The sequence below is a fragment of the Octopus bimaculoides genome, chromosome 5, assembly GCF_046866305.1.
Source record: "Octopus bimaculoides isolate indiv1 chromosome 5, ASM4686630v1, whole genome shotgun sequence".
Lineage (NCBI taxonomy): Eukaryota > Metazoa > Mollusca > Cephalopoda > Octopoda > Octopodidae > Octopus > Octopus bimaculoides.
This window is the reverse complement of record NC_142932.1, coordinates 23,317,041-23,344,540: the sequence shown is the minus strand read 5'-3', so window position 1 is coordinate 23,344,540 and position 27,500 is coordinate 23,317,041. Positions and strand designations below refer to the sequence as shown.

At 38.7% G+C, this 27,500-nt stretch overlaps 1 protein-coding gene across 8 annotated transcripts in view; it reads left to right on the top strand.

Annotated features, from left to right (window-relative positions):
• The first annotated feature begins 3,372 nt into the window (after nucleotides 1-3,372).
• LOC106881314 (uncharacterized) overlaps nucleotides 3,373-27,500 on the top strand; it is a 116,615-nt gene continuing 92,487 nt past the window's right edge. For 6 of the 8 annotated variants that reach the window (XR_016241765.1, XR_016241764.1, XR_016241763.1 and 3 more), the window contains exon 1: nucleotides 3,373-4,570. The gene's annotated coding sequence lies outside the window, so the exon portion shown is untranslated. Of the gene's footprint in view, nucleotides 4,571-12,690; nucleotides 12,757-14,117; nucleotides 14,172-27,500 lie in introns of those variants that run through there. The other 2 variants (XM_052967883.2, XM_089351797.1) reach the window with 2 other exon arrangements.

Below are 27,500 nucleotides of genomic sequence, written 5' to 3'. Positions count from 1 at the left end.
GTTTGGGAGGTGGGGGGGATAGATGGAGAGAAAGAGAGAAAGAAAGAAATAGAAAGAAAGGAGGAAAGAAAGAAAGAAAGAGGAAAGAAAGGAAGAAGAAAGAAAGAAAGAAAGAAAGAAAGAAAGAAAGAAAGAAAGAAAGAAAGAAAGAAAAGAAAAAAGAAAGAAAGAGAGAAAGAAAGAGAGAAAAGATGACAAGAAATAAAGAAAGAAAGAAAGAAAGGGAAAGGAAAAAAGAAAGTGAGAAAGGAGTACAGATGGAAAAAAAGAAAGAAAGAAAAAAAGGAAGAAAAGAACGGTCAGTATAGAGGGGCAGGTGAACGACAAAGCTGAAGTTCGTGAATTTGAGATGTGGAGAAAGAGTGAAACAGGGAAAGAAACGAGATGTTCATAATGGAAGTATAAGGGCTAGAAAGGGTATGAAAGAAAAAGGAGAGGAGAAAGAGAAGGAAGGGGCAAGAAAAACGGAGCAGGGGGGGGGGGGTAAAAGGTAAGGGATTAAAAAAGGGGGAAAAGAAAGAAAAATGGAGGGGGTTATGTGAGAAATTTGAGAGACGTGGAAACAGACAGATAGGAAGAGAAAGTGGGGGGAGTGAAATAGGGAACGCTAAAGTAAAGATGGAAAAGATATAAAAGGGAACTTAATGAGAGATGACACCGTAAAAAGAAGGGGGGAACAGAATGGATGACGAAGGGAGATGATGTTGACGATGTAAAGTTCATTCGTTTTGATTGTTCGGTACTACTAAAGCAGCGCGGACCCGAACGCGCAGTCGCGCAGTCGCGCGTCCGCGCTAGCTAGTCGTGAGTGGTCGATCCTAACTCTAACCCTATTCCTAACCTTAACCCTAACCCTAAACACGTATTCATTTGCACACGCGGGTTAGGGATAGGGTTAGGGTTAGGGTTAGGGATAGGGTTAGGGTTAGGGTTAGGGACAGGGTTAGGGTTAGGGTTAGGGTTAGGGATAGGGTTAGGGTTAGGGTTAGGGATAGGGTTAGGGTTAGGATCGACCACTCAAGACTAGCTCGCGCGGACGCGCGACTGCGCGACTGCGCGTTCGGGTCCGCGCTGCTTTAGTTGTACCGATTGTTCTAATTAAGGATTAGCCATAAAACAAAATCTCTACACATAAGCTCAAGCATGGTTGTGTGGTTAAGATGCTCGCTTTGCCACCAAGTACTTTCGTGTTCAATCCCAGTGCGCGGCATCATAGCTCCCCGCCAGTCGGCCCGTGAAAATTTCATACAAAAATATCTAAATTTCTGGAAGGCATGAGGCAACAAAGTTGGTTGCAAACTTGTGTGTGTATGTATGTATGTATGTATGTTATCAATCAGTTTCATTTCTGTATTTCTTGTCCATAGAGAAAGAGCCGGACTCTAACATAGATTCAAGGCTCCTTCATTGGAACTTTTATCAACATCATCTAGGTATTTGTGCATGTGTGTGTGTGTGTGTGTGTGTGTGTGCAGTATTTGGTGTTAGTGTATGCGCAGATTTGTATGTTTGTTTTATGGATGCGTTTTTATGTATATATTTTCATGTCTAGATGCATGCATATGTATTTATGTGCTAAATGTTTGGAAAGTTTTACATATCTTTACAGTTCCATTGATGGCTTGAATCTGTAGTTTTCTAATCAGCCTTTTTCTTTCAGGTTTTGAGAACCCTAATTTTTCCAGGTTTTTGTTGAGGCAGTTCGTTACATATCCCAATGCCCCAGCATGTTTCTATTTATGTGCGTGTGTGTGTGTGTGTGTGTGCCACCCACTTTATCGGCTTATCTACGTCGCGGTAACTTAGCGGTTCGGCGAAAGACATCGACAGAATAAAGCACCAAAGTTTTAAAAAGATAAGTACTAGGTATCGATCTGTTCGACTATAAACTTTCAAGACGGTGCCCAAGCATGGGCGCAGTCCAATGACTTGAAGCGAACGATAAAAGACTGCTCACACACACATGGTCTGAAAAACAGATCAGCAACAAGTGTCCGATAGACATCGTGGGGAAGCGGCATGGCATAAGCGGGCCACCGTGTACAGAGGAGTGACTGACGTGGTTAATGACTTAGCGTTAATGTTTATACCCGCATAAGACACCATTTCATGCCAAGTATGTCACTCATGCACCCCACCTCTACTCTGTCATTCCTTCGTTTCTGTCTCTCAATAACCTCTGTATCTCTCTCTCCCTCTTTTTTCTCTCTCTCCCTATCTATCTATCTATCTATCTATTTACCTATCTATATAAATACAGTCTTTTACTCTTTTACTTGTTTCAGTCATTTGACTGCGGCCATGCTGGAACACCGCCTTTAGTCAAGCAAATTGACCCCAGGACTTATTCTTTGTAAGCCTAATACTTATCCTATCGGTCTATTTTGCCGAACCACTAAGTTACGGGGACGTAAACACACCAGCATCGGTTGTCAAGGGATGTTGGGGGGACAAACACAGACACACACATATATACACAAACACACACACGCATACATATATATACATATATACGACAGGCTTCTTTCAGTTTCCGTCTACCAAATCCACTCACAAGGCTTTGGTCGGCCTGAGGCTATAGTAGAAGACACTTGCCCAAGGTGCCACGAAGTGGGAGTACATTTAAACACAGTGGTTTGGATTTTAGCTGTTCTTTCTAGCGTGCAAGGAATCCTATGTATTTAAATGTACCCTGTATTTATATGAATAATATATAGTTTATTGACTAATTTTTTTACACGCTAGGCCACTGGTAGTAGAAATTTCTAAAACTTTTTATTACCCTGATATTATTAATTATCTACCTGCCTATGTGTATATCTATTTATGCATATGTATATATGTATGTATAAATAAATATATGTATATATGTGTATACGTACGTATACATATATAAATATATGCACATGTGTGTGTGTGCGTGTTTGTATTTGTGTGTGTGTCTTTCGATTCCTTCAAGGATAGAAAATGTACTTCACATAATTTGTTGAGTATAATTATTTTATTTGTGAAGTAGCTGAAATTCCTGTTACTCTAGTCGGTCGTGCATGATTTGCGGTTCGGTAAATATGTGCAAGACCCAGCAAACTCTTGAGTATCGACACGGGAAAATATTAGCTTCTTCTGTGTGTGTGTGTGTGTGTGTGTACATGTGTGTGTTTTCGTCTGTCTCATACACATACACATGACCACAACTTCACGCTAATACACTACAGTGCGCGCGCACATACATAAACACACATGCACACGCATATACACACTGCCGTTTTCTTTTTTTTTTTTCTTGTACGTTCTCTGTCTCTCTCTTTCTGTCTCTCTTTCTCTGTCTCTCTCTCTCTGTTTCAACTCTCACGATTGTTTATCTATTGTTGCTTGTATTGATTACGAGACTGCAAGACGACGCGCTTTTGTGTGGGTGTGTGTATAGATAGATAGATAGACAGACGATAGATAGATGGACAGACGATAGATAGATGGACAGAAGATAGATAGATAGATCAGAAAACCAGAATAAAAAATCACTAGGAGAGACATAAAAAGTGAAATAGAAACAAATAGAAAACAGGGTTGTGTAGTAAAAATGAATGACCATGAAAGTGGTGTGGGGGATAAGGAGCAAAAGATATGAAGTCAGTGAGAAAGAGGGGGTGACAGAGAGAGATATATATAAACAGATGCAGAGAATGTGAGGGAACGAGTAAAGAGAGGGTAAGAGAATCAAATAGAGAATGTGTGAAAGAGAGTGAGAGAGATAGTCGTAATTTGACGTGGATTAAAGTTGGATACATTTGCCTCTAAGTTTCCTACTTCTGCGCTTATCTTGTCGTTTTTACTGTTCACAAACACCATTATAACGCAAGTCTTATCTATCTTTCTCTCTTTTCCTCCAAACACACTCACACACACACACAGATAGAAGTATTAAGTAAACACATAGAAGGATAAGAAAACGAAAAGCTGTAGCAATTGTACACGAACATGAAAGCGCAACATCTACTTATATACACCCTTTACATCGGGACAAAATGTGTTCGCAGATGTACAAAATAAATGACGTTCATTTGTGGAATCCACACTCACTTTGACTCGCCTCACACACGCACACGCACACATAGACACATACACACGCCCGCGCGCGCGCACTCATACCACTTGTATAACAATTATTTTGTTGTTTAGTTTATACTCATACACAATAAATATACATACTCGAATATTCGCAAATATTCACAAGCACGCAGGCACGCTTTTACACACTCACATCAGATTTAGAAAACTTTTTTCCATAATCGGAAAACTTCAGTTTCAAAATATGAATTAAAATCTTCAACAACATCGACTACAACACACTTAACAATAAAGAGAATAAGTCTCAGCTCAACCAGGTCTGACCTGAGGCTAAACAGTTTATAATAGCCATTGTAAACAACAGTAATATCGACAAACAAATTGATATAGTCAAACTAAAACGTCAACGAAATTGAGAAGTTTAGTAACGACGAAACGGGATCGGAATAACGGAGTATATTGAACGCACTTGGAGGATTCTAATGTTTTACCGTTTCGAGAGGTAAGTTACTCTATTTCGATAATATACTATATACCATATATACTATATACATATATACTATATACCATATATACATATATACTGACATTTATATGTCAAAAACTATTGGTCCAGGAACTGGACGGTAAATGTTTATATTTTTCATTCCCTTCGAAATTTTATCCCTAGTAGTGGTTTGGAACTTTGCTGTTCTTTCTAGCGTGAGGGAATCCTATGATGGATACCTCTTATGTGTTTAAATGTACACTATGTATATATATATATATATATATATATATATATATAGAGAGAGAGAGAGAGAGAGAGAGAGAGAGAGAGAGAGAGATAGAGAGAGAGAGAGAGAGATAGATAGATAGATAGATGTTTATATGAATGTGTATATATGTATGTGGGCGTGTGTGTGTGTGTCTATGTGTACTATATCTATCTATACACACACACACACACACACACAGCTTCTTTTGTCCTTTAATTTTCAGTCACTGGATTGCGGCTATACTGGGGCAACACCTTCAAGTGTTTAGTCGACCAAATCGACTCGTCTATCTATCTATGCATGCATACATACATACATAGGTTAACATACATACATACATACAAGTAAGTGCCTACGCACGAAATTCTCGGACCTTGAGCCACGTTGTTGCTTCTACTAAATATTAATAAAAATATACATACACATATATGCACATACATATATATATATATATATATATATATATATATATCAACACATGCCTCTACACATACATACTCGCGTGCGCGTACACATGCCCAAACACAAGATCATCGACACACACATAAACAGCTGTTGGTCTCTGAGAAAAGTGTGTACATGTGTGCGCGATATGTGTTTGCGTACGTGTGTTTGTATGTATATATGTAATTTTTGTCAATTTCAGTGTTTTTTTTCACCGGAGTGACTCGGCACCCTAGAGTTGTGTTACATGCCATTCCCTCTGCGCCTGGCATGATTTCAAATTTACGACTGGCTTCGGATGAAAGCTGTACTTTAATTTAGCTAAGATTTCGTTCGCATTTAAAGTATCTAAAATTGAATGAAGTTGAAGTACGTGTGTGTGTGTGTGTGTGTGCATTTGTGTACACACCCACCCACACACACATATACACACATATACATAGAATATATATTCTAATTTTGGCACAAGACCAGCAATTTTGAGTGGGGGTGTAATTAAGTCGACTGGATCGATCCCAGTCAACAATTGCTGCTTATTTTATCGAACAAATCGACCCCATGACTTATTCTTTGGAAGCCTAGTACTTATTCTGTTGGTCTCTTTTACCGAACCGCTAAGTTACGGGGCCGTAAACACACCAACATCGGTTGTCAATCGATGGTGGGGGACAAACACAGACACACAAATATATACATATACACACATATATATATATATATATATATATATATATATATATATATATATATATATATATCTCACCTGCGAACCCATGGAAAACAAACCTCATCCAGCTATTCTGATTATATGTCTGTGCACACGTTTGAATGTGGTGTGTGCCAGAGGGTTTGCAAATCCAATGGGGGTCTTAAAAGACATGTTAGGATCCACAATGAGCAGAACTTACTTGCAGGTATTGGTAGTGCAAATCAGAGGTGCAATCTGTGTGGGTGTTTTTTCAAAACACTGTCTGGTTTAAAAAGCCACATCAGACGCCATGAAAGGGCTAAGGTGTAGGTGCAGGAGGTGGTCAAACTCTGTTTAAGGAGTAGACAACCACCATATATATATGTATATATATATGTATATATATATATATATGTATATATATATGTATATATATATATATATATATATATATATATATATATATATATATATATATATATATATATATATATATATATGTATATATATATATATATATATATATATATATATATATATATATATATATATATATATATCGTTTTCTGTTGATTGTCCCGATTTCGTTATATGTATTTCGTTATACATATTTATGTCTCTTAATTATTTCAACCAGTTCGTAGCTGCGATTTCGAGGTCATGTTGAACTACTTAAAATTCAACTATGAAAATAAACAGTTGGAGGGAAGGCAGTTAGTAGGATGTTAAATAACTAACTAAAAGGATGTGCGATTCTTGTATCTTGCTTCGGGTGTTGTACTGTAGTCATGAATAAAAAGACATTTGTGTGTGCCTGTCTTAGTATTATTTAGTGAAGGTGCATGGCTCAGTGGTTGGAGCATCGAGCTTACGATCGTGAGGTTATGTGTTCGAATCCCGGACCGGGCTGCGTGTTGTGTTCTTGAGCAAGACACTTTATTTCACTTTGCCAGTTAACTCAGCTGTAGAAATGAGTTGCGACGTTACTGGTGCCAAGCTGTATCGGCCTTTACCTTTCTCTTGGATAACATCAGTGGTGTGGAGAGGGGAGACCGGTATGCTTGAGCGACTGCTGGTCTTCCATAAACAACCTTGCCCGGACTTGTTCTTGGGAGGGTAACTTTCTAGGTGCAATCCCATGGTCAGTCATGACCGAAGGGGGTCTCAGCAGCAGCTTAGTATTATTCAACTAAGTGAAATTTAGAAGTGGCATGTATAAGGTCACCATTGGAAGTTGTGAAACCAATATGTTGTTAACGAGTAAAAAAGAAAAGAAATGTCCAAATGAATATATATATATATATATATATATATATATATATATATATATATATATATATATATATATATATATATATATATGTAAGGGAACGACCGTGCGAACTCAAAAAGGAGAAATGGTGACGAATGGAAAAACAGAGGACTCCTTTTATTTAAACGCGTCACACGGTCGAACATACAATATATATATCAAATGTGATGATATAGATGATATGTTATGCGACGATAACATAGATGACCAGTAATGAAAGACCACAACCGTATAAGATGAATAACAGAGATATTTATTGTAGCGTTAAAGATGTATGTCTGTGTGAGAGTGTGAATGCGACATATAAGAACATAATCAAAGACAGGCCGTCGTACAAAGAAAAGTGTGTATGTGAGTGATACATGTGTGTGAGTGTTTACAGCAGAGAGAAAGAGAGTCAATAACACGTGAGCAATTATACCAGATCTTTAGTACACTAAGGGAAAGTTCTGTATGTGAAAGTGAGGAGAGGCTGAGTGTGGCAGTGCTGATCACTAGTTGTGATGTCGTGGCATCGATGCCGGGCCGTGATTCTTGTTATACAGATGTTCGTCGCTGGCTGAGAATTTCTTGTCTGTTTAAGAACTCTTGTCTGTTTATTTACCGTGGTGAAGCTGAGTCACCTAACAGAATCGAAGAGAGAGATGTGCCGCGGAGGTTTGGTTTGGTGTACATAGTAATTCGTGTTGACGCTGGTAGTGTAGAGGCTGTTTGGTATTAATCGTGTTGGTCATGACAATGATGCTGGATAGTAGTCGTAGACTCTTGTTGCTGATGTGGCGACGGCGGAGGTCATCGTGGCTGGACGAAGCTGCTGAAGTGGTCGCTGGCTGCTGCTGCTGTCGTGTGGTACACGGAACAGTTCTCAAAGAGAAACTGGACCGAGACAAATTATTGGGTATGAGTTAAAGCTATTTATAACAAACTATGGGCTCCCGAAGGCTTCAGAATTTTACTCTATCACGTGACCTTATTAGGGGCCGTGATTGGTCAGTTTGCGTTCTGGCGGGAACGGTTCGAAGAAGTTGCCGATTCGAATAATGATCAGTCACGTGATGAACAAGGAATGGGTTCTCTACTACGCTCGCATTTATTTATATTTAAATGAGAGGATTGTATGTAATGGCGATAGTAGTTTGTATCTAATGGCGGGAGGTAGTTTCACTACATATATATATATATATATAATATATATATATATATATATATATATATAAGTATAACGTGTATTATGGGTATTTATAGAACACAATCCTATATAAACTTAAACAATTAAAGATGAAGAGAAAATGTTAAAAGGTTGATAACACTTAAAATGTTATCAAACTTTTAACATCTTCTCTTCTGCATCTTTAATTGTTTGTTGAATTGATACAGGACTGTGTTCTATAAATGCTCAGAATACAGCTTATACTTGTATGATTTTCATATTTTTAATAAAATACTTGCAATAGCAAGCTACAAATTTAATATGAAGAACCTTTATTAGAAATCTAACGTTGGACCCCACCAAAGGAAAACTGTTCTGACTAAACTCTCATATATATATATATGGTGGTTGTCTACTCCTTAAACAGAGTTTGACCACCTCCTGCACCTACACCTTAGCCCTTTCATGGCGTCTGATGTGGCTTTTTAAACCAGACAGTGTTTTGAAAAAACACCCACACAGATTGCACCTCTGATTTGCACTACCAATACCTGCAAGTAAGTTCTGCTCATTGTGGATCCTAACATGTCTTTTAAGACCCCCATTGGATTTGCAAACCCTCTGGCACACACCACATATATATACGATGGGTTTCTCTCTGTTTCTGTCAACCAAATCCACTCAAAAGGCTTTGGTCGGTTCGAAGCTATAGCAGAAGACACCTGCCCAAAGTGCCACTCAGTGAAACTGAACCCGTAACCATGTGGTTGGGAAGCAAACTTCTTACCACCTCCCTGTTCCGTACTCTTTTAAGAGAAAGTGATAGCTATTCCAAAACTCCACCGAATTATCTTCACGCTGAGGACTGCCACACCCGCGTTTCGTAAAATAATATTTAATAAATATCAATTAACACACATTAATTAGTCACCTATCATTTATACCACAGACCCATTATCAACACTTCCCTCATTACCTTACCCTATCCCCAGTACATATTTTCACTACGACTTTTACCTGCGCACCTGTATAATTATATTACCTTGTTTAATTCATCGTTAATCTGATTACATACATACACCTCCACATACACATATATATATACACACTGGACTTGTTTATCACCCGAGTCCAATTGTTTCTTGTTGGCACTCCGTCGGTTTCGACGTCGAGGGTTCCAGTTGATCCGATCAACGGAACAGCCTGCTCCTGAAATTAACGTGCAAGTGGCTGAGCACTCCACAGACACGTGTACCCTTAACGTAGTTCTCTGGGATATTCAGCGTGACACAGAGTGTGACAAGGTGGTGGTGGTGGTGGTGGTGGTGGTGGCGGCGGCGGCGGCAGTTGTTGTTGTTGTTGTTGTTCTTGCTTCTGCCGTTGTTATGTTAAAAAAGTTAAGCCTTTATGTTAATGTGACTTCTCACGGAAGTGAATTATTAGAGTGTTTTTAATTTTCTAATTGTTGTTGTCGTAGCTGTATGCTTTTAAAGTTGTTTGTTGTGCAATGTACAATAACTGAATTGTGCAAATAATATGTTCTGAACTAATCATGGACTTTAACCAGTCATGGATGGGACCCCAATCTCTTCACAGCAAAGGTATGTGTGTGAGACACTATTACAGTTCGTCCATTGGAACGATGACGGACTTCTAAGGATAACTGATGACTTTCGCAATGATTTTGTTTAAGGTGAAGAAAAGTTGCACACCGTCAATCTCACTCTTTTGTCCTTGACCATTTTCAGTCCAGTGGCGAGACAAAGTCAAGACGACTAGGAATGAAGAAGGATGCAGTGGACGGCCAAGATTTCTTATTTCTTTATTGCCCACAAGGGGCTAAACATAGAGGGGACAAACAAGGACAGACAAAGGTATTAAGTCGATTGTATCGACCCCAGTGCGTAACTGGTACTTAATTTATCGACCCCGAAAGGATGAAAGGCAAAGTCGACCTCGGCGGAATTTGAACTCAGAACGTAACGGCTGACGAAATACAGCTAAGCATTTCGCCCGACGCGTAAACGATTCTGCCAGCTCACTGCCTTAAGATTTCTTACTTGCTTCATCTTGCTTTCAGCACTTCATAATGTGTTGCTACCATGAAAGTTTCTTCCGCAGAGTCCACCTGATCCAATCTTCTCATACATAAGTAGGCAAGCCCTAATATGCTAATTAACCCGAAGGCGGCGAGCTGGCAGAAACATTAGCACGCCGGGCTATCTTTACGTCCTGAGTTCAAATTCCGCCGAGGTCGACTTTGCCTTTCATCCTTTCGGAGTCGATAAATTAAGTACCAGTTGCGTACTGGGGTCGATCTAGTCGACTGAACCACCCCACACCTCGCTCAAAAATTTCAGGCTTTATGACTAGAGTAGAATGATCCAGAGTCCGGTGGTTTGGGAACCCAAATACATTGGATGATGAATCCTACCTCGTCCTTTCGTTGTCTAACTGTGTAGCAACGATTACTGGATCAGAGCTGATCTTGGTCTACCCAACAACAATCACACAATGCAGCAATTGAGAGAAATATCTTACTTCCTTTTTGTAATTTGTTTTGCAGGTCTCTTGATGTGAATTCGTGTGTTGAAACAAATCTTGTTGTGTCTTGGAAGGGTCATTATGCCAGTAGTAATAAACAAACACACACACACATTGGTTCGATATCACTTGAGACTCAAGGCAGACCTTGGAAGAGAGAGGGCAGGTCATTGAGAAGGTCGCAATTAGCAACGAAAAGGTTTCGGCAAACAAACAAGCGATTCATTGTTTACCCAACACATTGAACAAATGATCGATTTGTTAATTGGTTAGATATTTAACCGATTGACTAACAATAAAGAAGTGATATAGAACCAGTGCGTGTGTTTATTATTATTGGCACAATGATCTTCCCAGGACATAATGAGAGAAATATTTTCCTTCCTATTATTCTAATTGTTTTACATTTTTGTTGTTGTATCGAACACCCCACTCCAACCTGCTCCATGTCAGTCTTGATTGAACAATCCCATAACATTCCAACTATGACTGTCCTGTATGTTTCTTTTAGGAGGAGGAGGAGGAGGAGGGGAGGAGGAGAAGAAGGAAGAAATTTACTACAATTGCATTATTTAATGTATCGTGTTCTTTTCTAAAACGGTCGGGCGTGACTTTTTCAAAAGTTTTGGCTGCTATTTCTCGCGACCACAACGAGAGAACCTCAAATCGGTTTGTTTAGAGATGGAGGTGTTGTGATTTAGCAAGTCAAGCACCTAGATAAATGTCCCACCACACACTAGTTCATTGTTGTTGTTATTACTGCTGTTGGTACGACGACGAGCTGGCAGAAGCGTTAGCACGCCGGTCGAAATGCTTAGCGCTATTTTGTCTGTTTTCATGTTCTGCGTTCAAATTTCGCCGAGGTCCACTTTGCCTTTCATCCTTTCAGGGTCGATAAATAAAGTACCAGTCAAGCACAGGGGTCGATGTAATCGACTATCCCCTTCCCCCAAGTTTCCGGCCTTGTGCCTACAGTAGAAAGGTTATTCCTGCTGTTGGTTTTGTTGTTCTTACTGCTGCTGCTTGTGGAGGCGCAATGGCCCAGTGGTTAGGGCAGCGGACTCGCGGTCATAGGATCGCGGTTTCGATTCCCAGACCGGGCGTTGTGAGTGTTTATTGAGCGAAAACACCTAAAGCTCCACGAGGCTCCGGCAGGGGATGGTGGCGAACCCTGCTGTGCTCTTTCTCTCACTCTTTCTTCCTGTTTCTGTTGTACTTGTAATTCAAAGGGTCAGCTTTGTCACACTCTGTGTCACGCTGAATCTCCCCGAGAACTACGTTAAGGGTACACGTGTGTCTGTGGAGTGCTCAGCCACTTGCACGTTAATTTCACGAGCAGGCTGTTCCGTTGATCGGATCAACTGGGACCCTCGACGTCGTAAGCGACGGAGTGCCAACAACAACTGCTGCTACCGCCGCCGCCGCTTGCCATTGATGTTATTGTTGTTGCTGCAGTTCTTGTTCTTGTTGATGTTGCTGCTGCTGCTGTTGGTGTTGTTGTAGCGAACACCCCACCCCCAACCTCCTCCATGTCAGTCTTGATTGAACAATTCTTATAACATTCCAACTATGACAGTCCTGTATGTTTTTTGAGGAGGAGGAAGAGGAGGAGGAGATGTACTACAATTTCATTCTTGTTATTGTTGTTGTAGTTGTTGCTGCTGCTACTACTGCTGATCGTGTTGTCTGTATTGTTGGTTGTGTTTAGTGTTGTTGTTGTTGTTATTGTTAAGTTGTTTTTTGTTGTTGTCACTGCTGTTGTCGTTACCGTTGTACACTTTTAGACCAAGAGGTACGGTATGTCACCATTCAATCAATCTATTTGTATAACCAGTTGTAATAATTACTATTGACTCTGGGTGGTTCCTTTTTCTTTTTCTTTTTGTTTGTAACTGTTCGTCTGAATGTCTGGATTTCTGGCCTTAGCTTTTTTTTCGTCTGCCTCTCTCTCTCTCTCTCTCTCTCTCTCTCTCTATATATATATATATATATATATATATATATATATATATATATATATATATATATATATATCATTCTGTCATTTTCTTCTTTTGTCATGTGATCTCACTTTTCCTTTTTTTAACCCATTGTTTTACTCATAGACTTATACATACATACTACATACAAATATACATACACACACACAGACACACAGACACACACACACGTGCACCCATTAATCCAGTCATTCATACATCGTACGCACACACATGCACCCAACTATCCATTCATACATACATGCATTCATACGTTACAAACATGCGTCCGTACGTTACACATTCACACGCATACATACATACATACATACATACATACATACATACATACATACACGTAAACCTACACACGCATAGACACGTATATACGAAAAGGTGCTGAAAAGTTCCTGGCTTTAAAGGTGTCGCGAAAGGCCTGGCTGGAGGCCCAATCTTCCAAGTTCTTTTACAGGACTTAGAAAAACTGAAGGACCGCTGCAAAAAGTGTGCGAATCTCAGTAGGGAACATGTTGAGTAAAATCACAATTAACTAATCCTCCAGTATTTTCTTTTACCCAAAGCCAGCAAATTTTCAGTACCCCTTGTACACATATATCGCCATTCATTCACCATCCTTGTTACCCTAACACACACATACCCACCAACACGTCTTTTTTTCTTTTTTTTTTCTTCCTTTCGTGACACATTTTCTCACTCACTCACTCACGCACTTTTTTTCACCCCTAGCATCACTCAAGCTTTGCCTGACCACTCTCTTTCACACCTTCTCTAACTCGCCACCACACACACACACAAACACAAGCGCCAGCGCACACGTTCACAGTATCTTCCTTGTCCTATCCGGCCCATCTTTTTACCTCCCTTTCTCTTCACTCTTTTGTCTAAATGATTTCCTTTACGTCCGCCATTTTCTTATACCATATGTTTGTACTATTTTTTCCAAGCCATGCATTGTAACTAAACTCTCTTGAAGTGTTTTTTTTATTATTCTCCTTTTCCAATTACACCACCTATGGATTCTCAGCATCTTTGTATCCTTAGGATCTTAATTTTTCTCTCCTTTCTGTTATATACACCTTAAACCTCTGCCACGAGTTTATCTATTGGTTACCATTTAATTTTCACTAATCAGCTGCTCTCCATAATATGGGACATTCATTCTCCTAGGACTTCGCACCAGTCGTGTACCTCTCTGGACTTTTCACCAGTATTGTATTTTTTTTATTTTATCAGTGATTCATTGCAGTACATTTTCGCCCTTTTCCCCCTTGTATTTCTCTTAATTTTCTCCCTTCTCATCTTGAACTCGCTTGTTGTTTTGTTTTGTTTTTTATTGTTTTTTTCATAGTTAACATTTTTTTCAGTTTTTTTTTTCTTATTTTCGTTTTTCCCCTATATTTCTCCCTTCCGTTTATACGTTTTACGTTCACCTCTATAGCATTCCTCTTGCCTCTCTATATGTCTCGCAGAACTCCAAAAAAAAATGTTTCTTGCACCAACGTTGTATTGTACCCTCTTGCTGCTTTCCTTTTCATACTTTCTTATTTCCTTATTGCCCACAGGGGGCTAAACATAGAGGGGACAAACAAGAACAGACAAACGGATTAAGTCGATTACATCGACCCCAGTGCGTAACTGGTACTTATTTAATCGACCCCGAAAGGATGAAAGGCAAAGTCGACCTCGGCGGAATTTGAACTCAGGACGTAAAGACAGACGAAATACTGTTAAGCATTTCGCCCGGCGTGCTAACGTTTCTACCAGCTCGTCGCCTTTTCATACTTTCTTCCACATTAAAGCACTTCACACCTATACACCTCACACATTTTATCTTCTACATATTTCTCCCGTCTTTCCTTTTACTTCGCCCTTACACCCGCTTCTTCCTCTTTTCTGTCCCGATTTCCCCCCACACACGTCAACACCTTGCAGCACCCTATTGTTTTTGTATACTTCTGTACGCACACACAAATACACACCACAAAACCACACACGCGGCACCCCTCTTATGTTTATCCTAAAACACGAATACAATCCTATATATGCATACAAACACCCGCCTATTTCTCCCTTTTTAACTCCCTCAAAGAACCGAACTCCCATCTGTCTTCTAACTTCTCACCCTTTTTCGCCTCTCTCTCTCTCTCTCTCTCTCTCTCTCTCTCTCTCTCTCTCTTCCACACTCCTTCTTTATTATTCTGTACTTTTCTGTTGAAGAACCACCGTCCGAGTGGTTAGGAATCTTTCCCTTTCCTTTAAGCTTTAAACTAGTTTCAAATTCGTTGAGGGACCAACGTCCGAAGCGTTAAGATCTTTCTATTCCTTTTAAGCGTTGGTCCTGTTGGAAAAAAAATTGTCATTGTTGTTTTCTCTTTTTTTCTTTTCATTTTAGTTCGCTGCTTTCCTAGTACATACATGCATACGTTCGTACTATAATATAATCATATATATATACACATACATTATAGCGATATGACTACTATTCCATGACGTTTCATGCTAAATTGCTAAATAGAGCATTACTGAAAAGGATTTGATTCACATGAAGTGTTCTGGCTTATGGGGAAAAGTAGTCATGTTAGCTTCCTTTTTACAATAAATATAATTACTCTTCGCAACCTATTTAATAATATCTTTGATCACCACTTACAAATCATATATATATATTTGTGTGTGCGTGTGTGTGTGCGCGCGCCTGCACGTGTGTGTATGGGGTATATAAGCGTTGGGCAGACAAGGGTATGTAATTAAGGAGTCTGTTTCAAAACTGTAGTTTCGAGTTCGGTCCAAAAGCATGGCATCTTGAGCAGGTGTCTTCAATGCAATCCAATGCCTGTTCAGTAAATATGCTAGATGGGCGTTATTCAGAAGCCTTTCATATACATACATATATACATACGTATGTATGCATATAAGCCCTCCCACCCCATATATATATTATATTCTCTATATCTCTCTCTCTCCCTCTCCTCTCGCTCTCCCCTCTCTCTCTCTCTCTCTCTCTCTCTCTCTCTCTCTCTCTCTCTCTCTCTATATATATATATATATATATATATATATATATATATATCCCACTTTCCAAATTATCGTCGTCACCTCCCTGGCTTTCTGAGAACTGACGAAATAATAAGGAAGTCTCCACTCAGATGCTTCACTCGGCCTCATGAAAGTAGGAGACAGATCATTTTCAAACTTCAACCCTGCTTCAGGAGGAGTGTGTGGTATGACTGGAGTTACACATCTGTGGGTCAAACATAACACTCATCCAATTGACAACACATATGTTGGTAACGGACACTAGATGCTCTGAACCACTCTATCGCGGCATGTCCGTGTGCCGCGAATGACCCGCGCTTGCGCTGCGAGTTCTGTGAGACTCGTCGGTAAACGCTTGTCTGTTTCTATTTACTGTTTTCGGACATATTTTTTTTGTCATTTGCTTATTTCAGTCATTGGATTGCGACCATGCTGGAGCATCACCTTGAAGGGTTTAGTCTAACAAATCGACCCCATTATTTATGGCTGGTACTTATTCCTATCGGCCTCGTTTGCCGAACCGCTAGCGCGCGGGGACGTAAACCAACCAACACCGGTTGTTAAGCAATAGCGGGGAACAGACACGCGCACATACGCTCAAATACATACATACATACATACATACATACACACACATACATACATACATACATACACACACACATACATACATACATACATACATACATACATGCATGCATACATACATACATACATACATACATACATACATACATACACACATACATACATACATACATACATACACACATACATACATACATGCATACATACATACACACATACACACACTCATACATACATACACACACACACACATACATACATACATACACACACACACACATACATACATACATACATACATACATACATACATACATACATACATACATACATACACAGAGACTGGCAGATAGATAGACAGACAGACAGACGTACAGAAAAAGAGAAAGAGAAGATGGAGGTTTTGACGCAGCTGTCCGTACTTATCCTCTTTTCTCTCTGATTTTCAAAGAGATATTCACATCAGCAGGACAGCTGACCTCTATGACGACGATATATAATTTTTCCTGTCTGACCCAAACAACAATATCCGGCTTGTTATGTTTATAGTTGACAGATGTTTTGATGGGAATGTTCTACCAGTATTGCTTGTGCTGATGTTTGTTTACGTATTCCATAATAGGGAAGTCTTTACATTCATTCCAGGATAGCCCCCACCCACCCATCCACCTCGAATGGCATTTATATATTGTTTTTTGCGACATCTTGTCATATAGGGAGCTAGTGCCTTGATGACATTTTTGGGTTGCTGCTAATCACATGTGATATCTTTCACAGAAATATAATATAATCTGCATTTTTGATTATATCCTGGAGCTCCAAGGACTTCGCTGTCTCATTTGTTTATTAAAGAAAGAAATCTAGTAATACATATATCTAAAACAAAATTTTTTTCAAGGACCCTTTAAATACTATTGTGGATATCCAACTTACTATTTTGTTGCATGGACCCTTCCCCCGCCCCTATCTTATATGGATCCTCAGAGGCCACATGGACCCGGTTGAGAACCACTGGTCTATAGCGTGGATTTCCTATACAGACCAGTCAAATATCCCAAATGTTCGAATCAGCAGTGGTACTGCAAATGTCTTTCTTGTATGAGGAGAATTCCGACTGCCATATCTTTCATATGTATGCATGCATGCATGTATGTGTGCGTAAGTGTGTGTGTAAGTATTTATACGACGGACTTCTTTCAATTTCCGTCTATGAATCCACTCACAATGCTTTGGTTGGCCCAGGGCTATAGAAAAAAGACACTTGCTCAAGATGCCAACAGTGGAACTGATCCCAAGTACAAATGGCTGGGAAGCATGCTTCTGAACCACACAGCACACCTGCAGCTATGAATGTGGCTGGACCACACAATAATACACTCCGAGAGATAGTGTCACAGTTAATGTCATCTCAGTTTATTTAGCTATTACAAGGCTTAAGTCATCCCGTGGTCCATGACAGATAATGTTTGCTTTAGGCGTTGAGTAGTGAAATCAAGCCCGGGGCCTCGTGACTGAGAAGGGAATAATTATAGTCATTTGACCCCGCCGTCGCCACCACCACCACCTCATCGTGCCTACCTACTCACACACACACACATACACACACACACACACACACATACACACACACACATGCTCAGCCAAGCTGGTCTGAAATCTAGTGTCAGTCAATCAATGACACTATTATGACATTGTACAATAAATCATTGTTTGTCGTCATCTCAGTTTTTAATTTCATTCCTATTAATAGCTCGTCGGTCGGAACACCTCCTACATATCCGTCAAACACACACACACACACAGCACCGCCACCGTCACCCGCCACCACATCACACTCGTTCTTTCAGATAAAGAAAGGTGGCATGGAAAGCGATAACCTGTCATAATAGACGGGTTGAAAGGAAATAAAAACACGTGTGAATTAGGAGAGACAGATCTCCCAAGAAAAATAATTTTATTTTCATCTACAAATAAATAAGGATTCTACGTACCTGGACTTCTTTCTCGTTTGCATTTAATTTGAAGTCGTTTAAGAAATATTTAAAATAAATCGATAATTTTAAATAGGAATTTCTTTCCTTCTCATTTTAAGCAAACATGTCCAAATAAGCTTTATTCTATTTCCAGTCATGTACATGTGTATATATGTATAATATGCTATGTAATAGAACAGATTTGGTATTTACGTAACTACAATATCTGCTCAGCATGTGGTGTCTACAAGTTGTGTATCATTTCACTATCAGCTCTATGTAATTATACATAGCTATTTTCTGGCGTCTTACATGCTGATATGCCTCGATTCTTAATGAATTCTTATAATTGAATGAGATACACACATACACACACACATACACACACACACACACACACACACACACACACACACACACACACACATGCATATACGTCTGTGTGTGTGTATTATGTTTAAACTTTATCTTATGTGAGCATTATAAATATTCGTTTCTACGAGTGTTTTAGTGTATACATATGAATGTACGTCCGAGGGCACGGTTATGGCAGCGCCTATGTGTGTGGTGTTTGTATTGGGTTGTCCGGAAAGTTCGTGCCGATTTATAGTAGCTTACCTTTCGACTTATTTGCCATGAAACCACCTCAATTCTTGGAAGAGGGTATTTTCAAGTTAAAGGAAAGATGGAGATGCATTGTGCAATAAAATGGTTTATATTTGGTTGATTAAAAAGGTAATGGCAAGTATTTATTGACCTTTTTCTTTCCTTTAAAAATCGGCATGAACTTTCCGGACGACCCAATATAAATGTGTATCTATCAGTAAAAATATTAATGAATGTCTGTATATCTATGGTAGTAGGTGTATCCGTCAGTATATGTATTTGTATGTGAGTGTACATGTGTTTTCATACATCTGTCTGTATCTGTCTCTAATTGTGTGCTAACATGTGTGTGTATGTGTGGTTTTGTGTGTGTGTGCGTGCGCGCATGCTTGTGTGTGCGGTTGGTTGGTTGGTTGGTTGGCACGATGTCGAGGGTTCCAGTTGATCCGATCAACGGAACTGCCTGCTCGTGAAATTAACGTGCAAGTGGCTGAGCACTCCACAGACACGTGTACCCTTAACGTAGTTCTCGGGGATATTCAGCGCGACACAGTGTGACAAGGCTGACCCTTTGAATTACAGGCACAACAGAAACAGGAAGTAAGAGTGAGAGAAAGTTGTGGTGAAAGAGTACAGCAGGGTTCGCCACCATCCCCTGCCGGAGCCTCGTAGAGCTTTAGGTGTTTTCGCTCAATAAACACTCACAACGCCCAGTCAAGGCGATCCTACGACCGCGAATCCGCTGCCCTAACCACTGGGCCATTGCGCCTCCACCTGTGTGTGCATGTAGAGTAAGAAAAGGTAGTGGATAATTTTTCTTATGAATAAATATTATAGGATAAGGTGAGGTAATTTACCTAAGTATAAGTACATGATTTATGGGTAATATCCTATTTGACGTACGTAAAATCATGGTGATCCAAAAACTTTATTTCAATAAAACATTTCATAATTATAAGTGGTATATACTACGAACAACCAGTAAAAATTGGGCAGAAATGTTAATCCTTATTTTGAATAGTTTCGCCCTTGGCACATGGGAGAATTCTTCAGCAACACACGATGAGCACGCAGAGCAATACAAGTCACTGAATCTAACAAAGATCGAGCGTTTCATTGGTTGCCTACTGATCTGTAAGTATTTCGTTAGGATTCACTATAAAACGAAGAGCAGCGAGGCGTCCACGAGACACCCGAATCGTGTTGAAATGAAATTAAAACTAAAGCAAATTCGATTTTACGAACGTCAAATAGAAAATTACCGATTTATCTATATACACAAATAAACACACATACACACAAACATATTCATAGATACGTGTACTAACACAGACGCCAACCGCATAGACACATGCTCACACAAGTACTCATAGGTACACACATATAAGCCAACGTGGATTTCACTTCACATAGCTATAACTTTGGTCTGTCATTAACCTTAAGTCTCATAACGCCAGAGTCTAACTCGGTTTCCATGGTGACTGAGATTTCAAGAGTCCTTGAATGGACGTCAGTCTGTCGCAGGGTTAACTTGCGATCTGTTGCTAGAACTCAATTATAGCTGAATGTACTTGAGTAATGGTTCTCAAGCGCTGTCAATATGGCACTTATGGGCCCATATAAGAGTTTGCAGTTAAAGTCTATGTGTGGCAAACTGGTTTTACTTTTACAATACACAAGATATTATTTTTTTATACAACTGCTTCCCAAGCACGTGGTTCCGGGTTCAGTCTCACTGCGTGATACCTTGGGCAAGAGTCTTCTACTATAGCCTCGCGTCGACCAAGGCCTCAGGAGTGGATTTGGTAGTCGGAAACTGAAAGAAGCTCGTCGTATATATATATATATATATATATATATAATATATATATATATATATATATATATATATATATATATATATAATAGGACGAATTCTTTTACAAGAATTTATCAAGTAGCTAGCGTGAAAAAAAACCTCATATGGGAAAAAATCCATCATTTATTCCCGAAATATATATTTATATTTATATAAGGGCATTACTACATAATAACGCCTCACGCCATGAGGGACTCTAAGGTCAGACTACTGTAAAAAGCATATTTTTACCGAATGCGAGGAAATGCAACTCTCAAAGCCAACCCCTTAAAACGAACTAAATTATAGATAATGATTTCGTAGTTATTGTAGTATTATACAACTTCTACTCGTCAGTATAATATGGTCCAGAAAAATAGAAATAAACAGTGAATCAACATACCAAACGAACACCATGTATCCAGCATAGCATATAGACGACTGTTCATCGCTATTTCCCTATGTAAGTGGCGGGAATTTCGAATTGCATCTCGGTAAATATGCCTCTTACTCAGAATAAATTCAGCACTGAATATATTCTGGTAATATATTTAAATTCAATAATAGGACGAATTCTTTTACAAGAATTTATCAAAATAGCGATGAACAGTCGTCTATATGCTATGCTGGATACATGGTGTTCGTTTGGTATGTTGATTCACTGTTTATTTCTATTTTTCTGGACCATATTATACTGACGAGTAGAAGTTGTATAATACTACAATAACTACGAAATCATTATCTATAATTTAATTCGTTTTAAAGGGGTTGGCTTTGAGAGTTGCATTTCCTCGCATTCGGTAAAAATATGCTTTTTATAGTAGTCTGACCTTAGAGTCCCTCATGGCGTGAGGCGTTATTATATAGTAATGCCCTTATATATATATATATATATACACACACACACACATATATATATATATATATATATATATATATATATATACATATATATATATACACACACACACATATATATATATATATATATATATATATATATATATATATATATATATATATATATCTATATGAAAAATAAAGACATGAAGAATTTGATTTCAGTCTACGAATACTGCTTTGAATCTTTAGCAGTTTGCAGTGAAAAGATGTCGCGTTCGAAATATAATAGATGGGTAAATAAGCATCCTTAAAGTGAAACAACACATTGGTAGGTAAACAAAGGTATCAACAAATAGAAGAGAGGGAAGGGAACATGACCTTTCAAGTAACTCAGAATAGGTAAAGGTAAGCTTGCCAAAGTTTAATGCAGTTTAAATATGGAGATTAAGATTGCTTGGTATTGGATATTCATCGCGTACAATGTTCCTAGTCAATTTAATCACTTTTGCAGGTGGACAGTCGAAATAAATAAAAAGACAAAATCCTTTCACTTTTATACTATTCTGTAACCAAGTAATAATACACAATTACAACATATAAATAACTCAGAATAGGTAAAGGTAAGCTTGCCAAAGTTTAATGCAGTTTAAATATGGAGATTAAGATTGCTTGGTATTGGATATTCATCGCGTACAATGTTCCTAGTCAATTTAATCACTTTTGCAGGTGGACAGTCGAAATAAATAAAAAGACAAAATCCTTTCACTTTTATACTATTCTGTAACCAAGTAATAATACACAATTACAACATATAAATAAATAATAACAGATATAGATGCACGTTTTTGCTCGTGAAAAACTATTTGTGTAGTGATTATGTATTTCACTTTTGTATACAAGTGTATAGTCGTGGAAGTGGCTATGTGGTCTTCGGTTCGGTCCCACTGTGTCTTTTACTAAAGCTTTGGGCCAGTCAAGTAACTGAAACAAGTAAAAGATGAAAAAAAATAAAACAGGAGTGGCTGTGTGGTAAGTAGCTTGCTTACCAAACACATGGTTCCGGGTTCAGTCCCACTGCGTGGAACCTTGGGCAAGTGTCTTCTACTATAGCCTCGGGCTGACCAAAGCCTTGTGATTGGATTCGGTAGACGGAAACTGAAAGAAGCCTGTCGTATATATGTATATGTATATATATGTGTGTATGTTTGTGTGTCTGTGTTTGTCCCCCCCCAACATCGCTTGACAACCGATGTTGGTGTGTTTACGTCCCCGTAACCTAGCGGTTCGGCAAAAGCGACCGATAGAATAAGTACTAGGCTTCCAAAGAATAAGTCCTGGGGTCGATCTGATCGACTAAAGACGATGCTCCAGCATGGCCGCAGTCAAATGACTGAAACAATTAAAAGAGTAAAAAGAGTATGTATATATATATATATATATATATATATATAGAGAGAGAGAGAGAGAGAGAGAGAGAGAGAGAGGGGAACGTGTGTGTGCGTGCATGTATGTACGTGCGAGCGTGTGTGTGTGTGTGTGTGTGTGTGTGTGTGTGCGTGTGTGTGCGCGCGCGCTGTTAACCTGGGTAGTTTCTTGTTGAGGATAGCGTAATCTTAAACTCCAGCGTGACCCCATCCATATACAAATAAATGGCACAAACAGTATTTTTATTCTTTTAATTTGCCCTGTTAAATGATTTGTTCTTGTTACTTTGTTGTCGAATGAACTAGAATAACGCCAGAAGGAAGGCGTCGGTGTTTAAAGCTCTCCTGTTTTCTGTCACGTACCTGACCTCGGTTTATCTTGCGATTTTATTCCACCAAAATCTTTAACCCTATTAACCGTCTATTGGCTGAAACTACATGTCGGAACTAGTAAATTCACTACACCGCTCTGTGTGCATGAGTTTGTATGTGTGTGCGCGTGCGGGCGGGCGTGTGTATGTGCTTGTGTGTGTATGTGTCTGTATACGTATGTGTGTGCGTGTGTGTATCTGTGTGTGTTTGCGTATGTATGTGAGTCTGTTTCCGCGTGTATGCCTGTGAGTGTCTGTGTGTGTGTGTGTGTGTGTGTGTGTCTGCGAGTGTGTATGTGTGTGTGCCTGCATGTGTGCGTTTTTGATTGTACGTGTGTGTGTATGTATGTGTGTGTACGTATGTATGTGCGTGTGCATATGTGTATCTGTGTGTGTATGTGCGTGTGTATTTGTGTGTGTGTCTGCTTATGTATGTGAGTCTGTTTCCGCGTGTGTGTATATGTGTCTCTGTGTGTGTGTCTGCGTGTGTGTATGTGTCTGTGTATGTGTGTGTGTGTGTGTGTATGTGTGTGTGACTGCGTGTGCCTGCGTGTGTGTGTGCGTGCACGTGCGTGTGTATCTGATTGTGTATAGTCTTATACTTCTAGAAAACTTAGACGGATTTGAAAGTCATATAAAGATTTTCTACTCCTGCCGTCGTAAAATACACACAACGAGAAGGTTCTTTCCTGTTTGCCATTGGTTTGCACACGCGAACACACACACACACACACACAAAGATACATGTGCACAAAAAACGCAAATACACTCATAAGCACACACGCACACGCGCAGACACACACACACACACACACAAGCCTTAACACATTCACTGTCTCTCTCTCTCTCTCGCACGCGCGGTCATATAAGCACATACACGCATTGACACGCGCACACACAGACGTTCACTGACGCATAAACACGTACACATTCACACACTCGCACACACACACACACACATACACGCACAGGAACACACACACACACACACACACACATAAACGATGCTATTTTTGATAACATCGGCCTTGTTTGATATCTGTCTCGGACCTTATCGTAATATTATGCAGTAATATATTTGGTGGGGTTTTGTATTTTTTTTATAGTTGTTTTTTGTTTTTTGTTATTTAAATCTTTCACAGAAGGTCGTTCTTGTCAATAATTCTGAACTATTCTTGTATTTTATATAAGAATGAAGTCTAATAACTTCCACAGTCAGAATGGATGTTTTTTTCAGAGTGTGTACCGTGCTTTCGTTAATTATATTAGGTGCCCATGTTGTCGTGATACACGTTCCATCTTCCCACCGCTTGGTACAGAGGAATATAAATGATGTATTAGCTTACTTGTGTATATATATATATATATATATATATATATATATATATATATATATATATATATATACAGTCGCCATGATAGATCGCTAACCAAAACATTCAATTTTTTTTTCTCCGTGTTTTTCTCCGTATTCTTTCTGTTGAAGAGCGTAGGCTCGAAACGTTAAAGACTTTCTCTATTCCCGAGCGTTAAACTAATACGTCCTTTTCTTGTTTACACCACCTGTCCTCGTCTGTTGTTGTTGTTTTCGTAAATTCTCCCATATATATATATATATGTGTGTGTGTGTGTGTATGTGTGTGCTATATATGTATATATATCTATATGTATGTATATATGTATGTATGTATATATGTATGTATGTAGATATGTATGTGTATATGTACGTATATATATATGTATATATATATATATATATATATATATATATATATATATATATATATATATATATATATATATAATCCATGTGATACGGAGACAAAGAAAATTTATTAACATATCTTATCTTAGTGTATGTGTGTGTGTCGTACGATATTCTTTGTAATTGTCGCACAAGGCTAGCAATTTTAAGGGGAGGGGGTGATTGACTACATCGTCTAACTGGCACTTATTTTATCGACCACAACAAGATTCGAACTCAGGCCGCAGGGAACCGGGAAAGAACAACGTAACGCATCCTCTCCGGCGTCCTGGTGGCTTTGCCTATGTGGGAGTATTGCAGGTGTGTGTACGTGTATGCGTGTATGTGTCTGTGTGTGTGCGGTGCGTGTATGTGTGTATAAGTGTGTGCGAACGATAGCAGTATTTTTACATATATGTAGTAAATATGCTTTAACACTCATTAAGAAGACGCTGTAACGACAAGGTGTTTCGCATCGTTATCAAGAAGTTAGCATTCATTATCTGGTTGTGACTGGAAATGTTACTTATCTATTTAGATACAGAGTATCATATATATATATATATATATATATATATATATATATATATATATATATATATATATAAACAGAAGTACTTTGACATACATATACACACACGAACCATACACGCACATATGCACACATGCACACACGAACCCATACAAACATACACATATATTTATTGACGTCACAAGAATTTATAAACCTTCGAGAGAAAGTGAAAAAATTCTTTTATGGAACACTGGATCTCGAAGCACGCTTACAGTTATGAATAATAGCATTTAAATATCCTTTTCGATAGAAAGAATTCAAGGTTATCCCATACATACGTACACACATGCATACACACACATATATACAACGGGCTTCTTTCAGTTTTCGGAGCCATGTAGTTGGTAAACAAGCTACTTACCACACAGCACTCCTACGCATTTATATATATATATATATATATATATATATATATATATATATATATATATAATATATATATATATATATATATATATATATATATAATGCACATTAAGTACAGAACATCACCAACAAACGAAAAACATGTAAACACACGAGAGATAAGTACAGGATAAAATACAAAAAATACACAATAAGAACAGGACATCAACAACGAGTGTAAAATACGTAAACACATAACGAGAGACAAGTACGGGACAAAATACCAAAAGAAGTCGAACTCCTCCTCAGTTGTCGACTGTTTATTTATTACTCCCTATTTCGAGCTTTCAACGACAAGATAGGAAAACTTCATAAGACAGCAGCGTCCAGAAATTTTTAAAATATAAAATTTGTGGAGAGTTACGGCTTCGAACGAACAAACAGCAACAGAGTGGACGTACGGAGTAAACAATTGAAGAAGACAAAGATTAAGGGCCGTTAGGCCAAGATGCATTGCAATGGGTAACGCCTGGGAGAAATTTGGAAAGGATGTGGAATAAATAGAAGAGAAATAGTAGAAGAGAAAAGGTGTCGAGAAGCGAGAGAAATGACGTCCAGCCGGATGGACGTCGTGTTCAAAAGAGACAGAGTTGAGAGAAATGGTTGTAGTCACGTGTGAGCAAACAGGCAGATGGGAAGAGGTAAAGAGAGAGGATGAGGAGAAGAAACAAAGGGAGTGAAGAGAAGGGAGAAGGAACGAAATATAGTAGGGAGTGGAAGAAAGACAGGTGACAGCAAAGAACGAATATATATATATATATATCCCTCCATATTTTTTCCGTTTTTTCCCTCCTCGTAATCCTTTCTGTCAAAGACCGTAAGCTCGATAGAATAAGCACCAGGCTTTAAAAACATAAATACTGGGGTCTGTATTTTAAAACTGAAAGGTCCTACGGAGGGCTCGTCCCTTTCACTGGTCCATGCATACATATACATACATACATGTGTGTGTATATCTTATATATATCTTCCAGATGTCAACCCCCACCCACAGAGAATGTTCTTTGGGATACAGCCATATATTATACGTACACACGTATATATATGTTTGCATACATATATGCGTACATGAACTCATGTATACATACATACACAAACACACGCATATATATACATATATATATATATATATATA